This window comes from Anser cygnoides, chromosome 14 (assembly GCF_040182565.1).
Source record: "Anser cygnoides isolate HZ-2024a breed goose chromosome 14, Taihu_goose_T2T_genome, whole genome shotgun sequence".
Lineage (NCBI taxonomy): Eukaryota > Metazoa > Chordata > Aves > Anseriformes > Anatidae > Anser > Anser cygnoides.
In genome coordinates this window covers 3731082-3738973 of record NC_089886.1, presented here as the reverse complement: position 1 = coordinate 3738973, position 7892 = coordinate 3731082, and the positions used below count along the sequence as shown (strand labels likewise).

The 7892-nt window shown below is 44.9% G+C and overlaps 1 long non-coding RNA gene across 1 annotated transcript; it reads left to right on the top strand.

The window, feature by feature from the left end:
- On the top strand, positions 1-1748 carry LOC106032710 (uncharacterized). Its single transcript, XR_001205000.3, has 3 exons — positions 1-93; positions 928-1068; positions 1164-1748. It is a non-coding gene; the product is annotated as an uncharacterized lncRNA (long non-coding RNA).
- Positions 1749-7892: the final 6144 nt, after the last annotated feature.

The following is a 7892-nucleotide window of genomic DNA, read 5'->3' as shown; positions in this document are numbered from 1 at the left end:
CAACGTCCCCCCACTCCCTGCTGGCAGAACTGACCTCCTTCTCCATGCCAGTACGTTTATGTGGGTATCCTGCGTTTACTGAGATGCTCGCAGGTGGGCTGGCTTCCTTCTAAAGAAGCTTTTATCCCTGTCAGAGAGAAAAAAAACTACTGAGATAACCCCTGATAAATTGTCTCTTCTTTGATTTGTGGTTATATTACTTCCATCGTACATAGAAATCCCTCCTTTTGGAAACAAATCAGTTCTTGTTTTGTTTTGTTTTGTTTGTTTGTTTTCCTATGGCTGTTAGTTTGGTGAGTGTTATTACATATAACCAGAAAGAAGGGACAGGAGGCCCAGGACACCCACTTTTACCCAGCCAGCACACCATTATAAGACATCATTTAGTCTGGAAAACTCTTTTAACTTTTCTGCTACTTGCTGTTCATATTCTTACATACGCAGTCCTAGTTCCCAGTTTCATAGCTAAGATGATATCCTGAAGGAGAAAAATTAAGAAAAAGTCCACTTGAAGCCTCCCAGCTAACAATGTGTTGCAATCCGCTGGTAATGATGACAGTCTAGACATTTCTTTACTTGGCCCAAGGATGAAATCTCTTGGTGAAACTCATCAGTTCTTAGTCGGCTAGGGGCAGATGAGGCTGATGAGGGGTTTCCTCCTGCTTGCATTTCTGATGTTTCTCCACACACTCACTCAAAATGAAAAGGGCATCTTTTTCCAGGTTCCAGGAATGGTGAGTCAGGGCGAGTTCATCAGCAAAGACCACAGAAATCATAGGTCTGATCTGGGAGGAAGTTTTTATTATGAAAATACATGTATGGATTTTATCCAGGGACAACTCCCATTTTCCAAGAGATTTCAAAAGAAGGATTTCTTTTGTTTTCAATTCCCTCAGGATATGTAAATTTTCCTCTCCATCCCTTTAGTGACTGAAGGCATCAGGCTCTGGTGTGACAGAAAGGCAGCACAAGAATACTGCACAGCACCACAAGCACAGGGGAGATCACAACGGGACAAACCCTGTAACACAGTGCAGGAATTGCAAATGGGCACAGCATTAAGGCAAGGTTGAGTACCTACAGAAGCTCATTTTGTTTTGATGTTAATTCGATGCTTAAAGCAGGCCAGAAATACCTCTTTTATTATTGCTTACACTTTACAGTCCTCACATCACCAAAAGCCACACGTGTCCGGTCCTCCACCTTCTTCACCAGTGCTACAGAGCCCGTTTGAGGGACTTCCAGCCAGCAACCACCAGCCAGAGCAACTCATTTGGAAGGATAAATTACAACAGAAATAGCAACAGATTCATGCATTTTTTTTCATTGTCATACTAATCACTGCAAGTCAGTGATAAGTATAAATTTCACTTTGCTGTGACTGAATAATGCTGCTTTCTTTGTTTTATAAATGTAGAAGGAAGCAGGGGAATGCTTCAGTTGTGCCTTTCAAGGCACTTTCAAAAGCCATATATTTCCATACTTTAAATATATATATATATATATGCTGTAAATGTACAGAAACAGACATAGACTTCCTGATACTTCACATTGAAATAGTTATCATCTTTTTTTTTCTCCATTAAGTTTTAAGATATTTTTTTGCTAAATGACAGATGCCTTTTCTTATTACTGTATCAGCGTGTACGTATTTCAGTGTTTAAATGGCAAGTGTAATAGAGTGGAGCACTTTCTCTGGCAATACATTAAAAATTCTCATAAATACCTGAGCAACTGAGAAATTCAGAATGAGATTCATTCCCGTATAGTGTTTGATCTATTTACCAAAATTCCAGAGCTCTAAAGCACGGAGACGATTTTGAATGGGCTATATTATTATTCATCCCATTTATTATCCTTGTTGCTGCCTGCAGGAAAATGTGGTTTATTATAATGTGATTTCTCAACTGCATCAGGATGATATACCAGCAGCTAATGAAGTGTTCAGGCACCCAAAATCCCAGCTTCATTGAAATTCATTACCACAAAAATTCTGCCAGAACTAATTGCTGTCGGGGCTGCTTATGCATATGTCTTAGTTCCATTTCACAAAATGACAGACCTCATGCTGGTACAAGCCAACACAAAAAATCATCAAAGGGGAGAGGAGCGGTCCCTCGGCTCCTGTGCCCACAGCTGCCCCATTTGCAGCATGCACCCGTGCGTGGTGTGGCCAGAGCATGGCAGGTTTCCCCAGTGAGCTGGCAATACTGTGCTGAGGATAGCCTGAGGACTTTTGTTAATTGAAATACAGCACCTAAATGCAGAGGAAATTAAGAGAGAATATTGAGCATAGAAAAGGTGGAGAAGTGTCTGCTGCCTCCAGCGCACCCCGAATTGCCAGGCTGTGGGTAAGGCATGGTTTGGGCCAGAGAAGGACTCAAGGGCCTGGGATGTGAAGGCAGAAGGCAGGGTGAGCACTGGCCCCTGGCTGCAGGGTGTCCTGGCCCCCTGCTCCACTTCCCTCACCCCCCCCATACAAGGCACAGATCCTCCATACGCCCCCAAACTGATGCCCACACCCTGAAAAACAGCCCCTCCGTCTGCGCTGGGAATGCTCCTTTGCAAACTTGCCAGGAAGGAAGGGAGAGGAATCTGCGAGCACGGCTGAAGTCTGTGAACCCCGGGGCTGCTGGAGGAGTTGCTGCACAACTCAATTTACATGATGTTGGAGCATTCCAGTTTCAAAAGTCAGCCTAGGCGGATCGCTCCAGATTCGCCTTGCCAAAATCCTTGGGACGGGGCCAAGGGAATGACCTTGACTGCTGCAGGTGGGTTATCGACCCCCTGAGAGGTGCCTGAGGTGTCGGGGAGTTCACTAATTACAGCTCATTACGGCTTTTAGGGGAAGGATGCTCTCAGCACGGCGAGGCACGGTGCTTGTAGCAGGACACCTTTTCAGATGCCTCCTGATGTGAGCAAGGTGAACGGGGTCATTTTGCCTTGCATTTTTGCTTTCTCGAGTCACATTTTGCTCCTGAGATCAGTGGGAGCAAAGCTGCCCTTTTGTGGAGCCTTTCAGCGTTTTCCGTAATGATTTCCCTCCAACTTCAGACCTCTGTGACTTGGCCAGTTTGTTTCAACAAAGACAACTTTTATTATCTTACTGAAAAGCCTGGATGTGCTGCTATGTTGTGCTTGCTACATACACATTTTTAAGCATTAGTCATGCCATAACATCTGCTTTTTATTGGTAATTACACTATCCACATTTTAATAAGAGGTAATTCTTAAATTTCTCATAAAATATATATGACTCCAGGGAAAGAAGGTGAAAGGTTTTGCAAGCCTCTCACAGCCACAAGACCAAAATGAGTGGAAATAAATCCTTTCTGAGCAGAACTTGTACAGCCACTCATGACAGCACGTCCAGGGATGCTTGTGACTCGCCGTCCCCGTTTCTCCTAATTGTTCATGCTCTGCAGAGCAGACCTGCAAAGTCTGAGCTCCGCGGCCCTTCTGGGTGCTATTAATGTGCTCAAAACCAGGGACCCGGTCCTAAAACTGCACGTCCACGGATACCCCCTCCTGGGTGTGACTTGACTGGAATTAGCGTGAAGGGGGTTCTGCAAGATCAGGTCCAAACTGGGGGCCAGTAAAAGTTTTAAGTCTGTTTCCAAGTGTTTTAGGCACTTCAGAATTGCAAATAGGTGTCCAGATTAATGGACCGTAGCTTGTTTTCCTTCTTATTTATTGTAGATTCAGTATAAATTGAGTCAAAATGGTGTGCCTGAAAAATGAATCACAGCTAAAACGGAAGACCGATATCCAGATAAAACACGAAAAAACCTTTCAGGGTCCATTAAAACTTCCCCGTTTCCTATTTCCTACTCTCTCCCTGCAGGTAAGTGCTGCTGTGCTGCTCTGCCCATGTGAAATTTTGTCTCTGTGATTCCACAACATGTTTCCAGGGATTTTTTCCAGTGATTCTGGAAAATTTGACATCTGACAAATTACACTTTTGCAAGTCCATCGTTAAACCTTTGAAAAATGGGGAGCTTTTTCAGTTGCCCCTGCCCTTCGCTGAATGCCAGCAACCAAGCCCATATGGAGCATTGTGGTGCAAATGCACACAACTAGTTTTGATTAAAAGCAAAACGCAGAATTGACTCAAACTGCCTTTTTGTTTGAAAAGCTCGAAGCCTCTCATTATCATCAGGGTTTCTTTCAGGAAAGGAAATTGGGATTTCCATAAAATAATGCTGAAAGGCACAGGGCAAAGTCAAAGAACGGTTATGTTCCAAACAAATGGAAGGATAAACAAGCAAAACAAATTTGGGGACACTCAACTAAACATTTGGGAGCACGTTATGGCATGTGAATTGTTTAAATTATCCAATATATATTAAGCAGCCACATACACCAGCAGGACAAAGCGGTAGCTTCGAGAGGCCTTTTCCATGCACGCAGAAAATCACAGCTCTGCAGGATGTGATCATTGCGCTGAATAGCCAAGAAGGGTTCGTAACGTGGCGTGCCTGGACCGCACAGATTTCATGTGAAAAAGGAGCTCGTTCCAGAGAGCAAAGAGACTTTGTGCAACCTCGGGGCTGCTCTGCGGTGTTTGGAAACAGGGGTGCCAGGAGGGACTCGCCGAGCACGGCCAGCACGCAGGTGGTCCGGCGCTGACCTTCCCGTCCCTGCGATGGCCAGGCTGGTCGGAAAATCCCTGCGCCAAGGGAAACTGGAAAGCCGCAACTGCTTTCTTCCCTCTTTCAGCACCAGGATGATCCTGGCCAGAAAGTGTCTTCATTTTTATGGGGGTTTAATTACAGCCAGGGCTGGCAGTGCTCCTCGCAGCGCTCGGTGTTTCCCGGTATAAGACCTCGTGCATGATGCTACAGGGTTTTTTTTTAGTTTCTGAAAGGAAGGAAATAAAGGGAAGCACATTTTTGCCAAGAGCTATATTAAAACGATGTATTGCAGTTACAAAGACAAGATCTCTGGAATTAGACAACTGGGGAATTTAAGTTGCTTTGTCCCTATTTCTCTGCATCCTTTTAGTGCAGATTTTAATGACAAAACCAGATATTTGCTTGTGTTTTCTGCCTGCCTTCCCAAGTCTGCAGCAAGCTCATGGCACTCAGAGTTCAGGTGTATTCGGTGGGGCTGGGGAGAAGGAGAAGGGGTGGTAAGGTGCTGTTTTGCAGAGGTTAAAATGCCCGTGAGTAGGTGAGAGTCTGGCAGGCTTGTGGCCACTGCTTCACTCTGCTCACGGGTGGCATTACTGGAAAAGAAGTTGCATTGAGACAGATACTTGGGAGCTGGTGGCATGGTGCTGGGGAAGCTTTGTAGAGGAAAGAAAGGACAGGACAGGAAAAAATAAATCAGATTTCATTGTGATTTGGGGAAAAAAAAAAAAAAAACTTCTGGTGGATTGGAAAAATACTGGAAAAAATATTTTCTACTGGTTGTTGCACTGCAAATGAAAATGAAATATCACCATATCTGTGCAGGACAACCCCAAAAGAGGGAAAAGTATTACATCTGGCAACATCTAGGAAGTGTAAGAAGCCTAAAGCAGAGAGAAGAGAAGGAGGATGTGTTGGGGATTGGCGCTGTGAGGTTTTCTTAAAACAAGCCTGACTCTGCCTTCACGCTTGTAGGTGACAGCAGAAAGAAAACTCCATTTGTGTTTAAAAAACAGGTCATCTTCAAGAAACGTCATGGAAACTTTGGGTAGACATGAGCAAACAGCCCTGGGGGGGGTCATTTGTCTTTGCTGTCAAGAGGAAAATTAAGACTCCAGGGGACTCGGAGGCTGGGTTTGATGGATGCTTGCAGCAGGAGACAAGTGGGTCAGCATTCCTGCCTGCCATGAAGTCACGTTCTTTCCCAGGAGAAAAGCGACTGCACAAAGTATATACCTGGAGGGGGGAGAGAGGGCATGGGAAGATAAATGGTTAAAAGTCCCTAAAATTAAAAAAAAAATAAAAAAATAAATCTCTGTTTGGTATTGACAGGAATGACCTTGCTTCGGAAAGGAGAACTGGCTCACCCTGAGCTGGGTGCTTTTTATAGCTGGGTGAGCATGTTTGTCATTACTGACTACAACTGCATCTGTCCGTGCTACATATTTTCAGGGGTTACCCGTCCCAGTACCAAGCATTTAGGTGAGCTGGAGCACATCATCTGGTCCAGTGTCTTCCAAAAGCCATCCAGTTCAACTCCATGGCACAAGCCAAATTGCTGCAAGTGGAGCTGATTAGGATGTTTGCTTCAAAAGTCCTGATCCCAATGACAACTACAATGTATACAATCCTGGATACAATACCTGTGGGCTAGGAGAACATTCCTCAGCCTAGAGGAAAAAAACATACGGTAAGATCGTGAAAGCCAGATGGTGGGTGGCTTTCACTGGTGTCCAGAGGGACCTCTCCTGTCCTCTCCATCCTCTTGCCACCTATGAAAGTCCATGTCCCATGATGGATGACACTATGCAGCTGCGCAACCCCCAAAACATCCTGTATGAGACCCAGACCTCCAAAGGGAAATGAAAATGCAATTTCTGTTACAATTAAAATACAAGAAAATATTGTCCCTTGTATATCTTCGTAGCTTTTCTGTATCCAGTACCTTGCCATCCTTTCAACACATACACACACACACACGCACACACACAAAGGATATCTGCTAATTAATTAATAGCCTGGATCCATTTGAAATGGCACACACAAAATAATCATCTCTGCAATATTTCTACTTGAAAACAACACTTGACTCCTGTAAGCATCTTATTTCAGCTGGTGAAGATGTGGCCATTCATGCTGCTAGTTTTACTGACTTTTTCTTTCTGTTTTCTAATCAGATTTATTTCAGCCGTAAAACGCAGATCCTGGTGGTTAATGCTCAGCAGATTTCAGCTGAGCAATACATGGTCTTGGAATACTAATATAAAAAGTAAAGAATCAATTATTTTCTGATAATATCTCAATATTGATAACGGCCAATGCTGGAAAAAAAGTCATAGACAGGCTCAAAATCTTGAGAATACCTTAAATGTTACTAAAGGCTTTCAACTTTTTAATTCAATTAGAGTTTCTTCATCTACTCTTTCTGCTTCAGCATTGAGGCTGGACTGAGGTCTTAAAACTGACTTTTCCGGCAGTTCTCACATAATCACGGGCTGCGGGAGGGGGGCTGTACGGAAAGCACAACGTATAATGAGACGTGCTAGTAAGCTGCAGAGTTTGGCAGGCACGGAGCTCTCCAGAGAGACTCAAGGTGTTTATAGACATTTCAGCCATGGTAGATCAGAAGGACTCGGCTTTACATTCTCAGCATCTGCACCTGTTTCTGAGCAGGTAGAGAAGGAGAGGTGCCGGTACGCAGGGGTAGGACCGGACCTGAGAGCAGACCCTAAACACAGCATCGCCTCCACCAGCTGCTCCCCAGGGAGGGACGAGGTCCTGCCCGGCCGCAAGCCTCCTCACTACAGCATCCCTGGAAACACGTTCAACTTCTGCCGCGTCCTCTGGCCTTGAAAGGGGAGAAAGAAGGCGAAACATGTTTTGGATGTCCAGCCCCACCGCCGCCTCCATGCGCTCGTGGTGGCAGCCCGCAGTTTGTGCTGATGGTCCAGTTAGCCGTTCCATTTATTTTAGGGAATAAATTCCTCACTTGGCATCTCCAACCAGTTCTGAACGTCAGTAAAGAATGGAACAACTCATGGGCGCAGCAGTTCTGTAGCTTTGCATTCACTTGAAGCTTTGGCTCTTTTGCCTCTGCCAAACTTGACGATGGAGCTGGAAAGCAGGTCCACAACTGCCTTGGTGCCTCTGGGATCATCTCGTGCTGTAGTTTTATAACACCTGTGCCCAGTTCCTGCTCACTATTTACTGCAGCAGTGTCTGCAAGCAGCTCAGCTGTTCCAAAAACTGGGTGAAAACGTC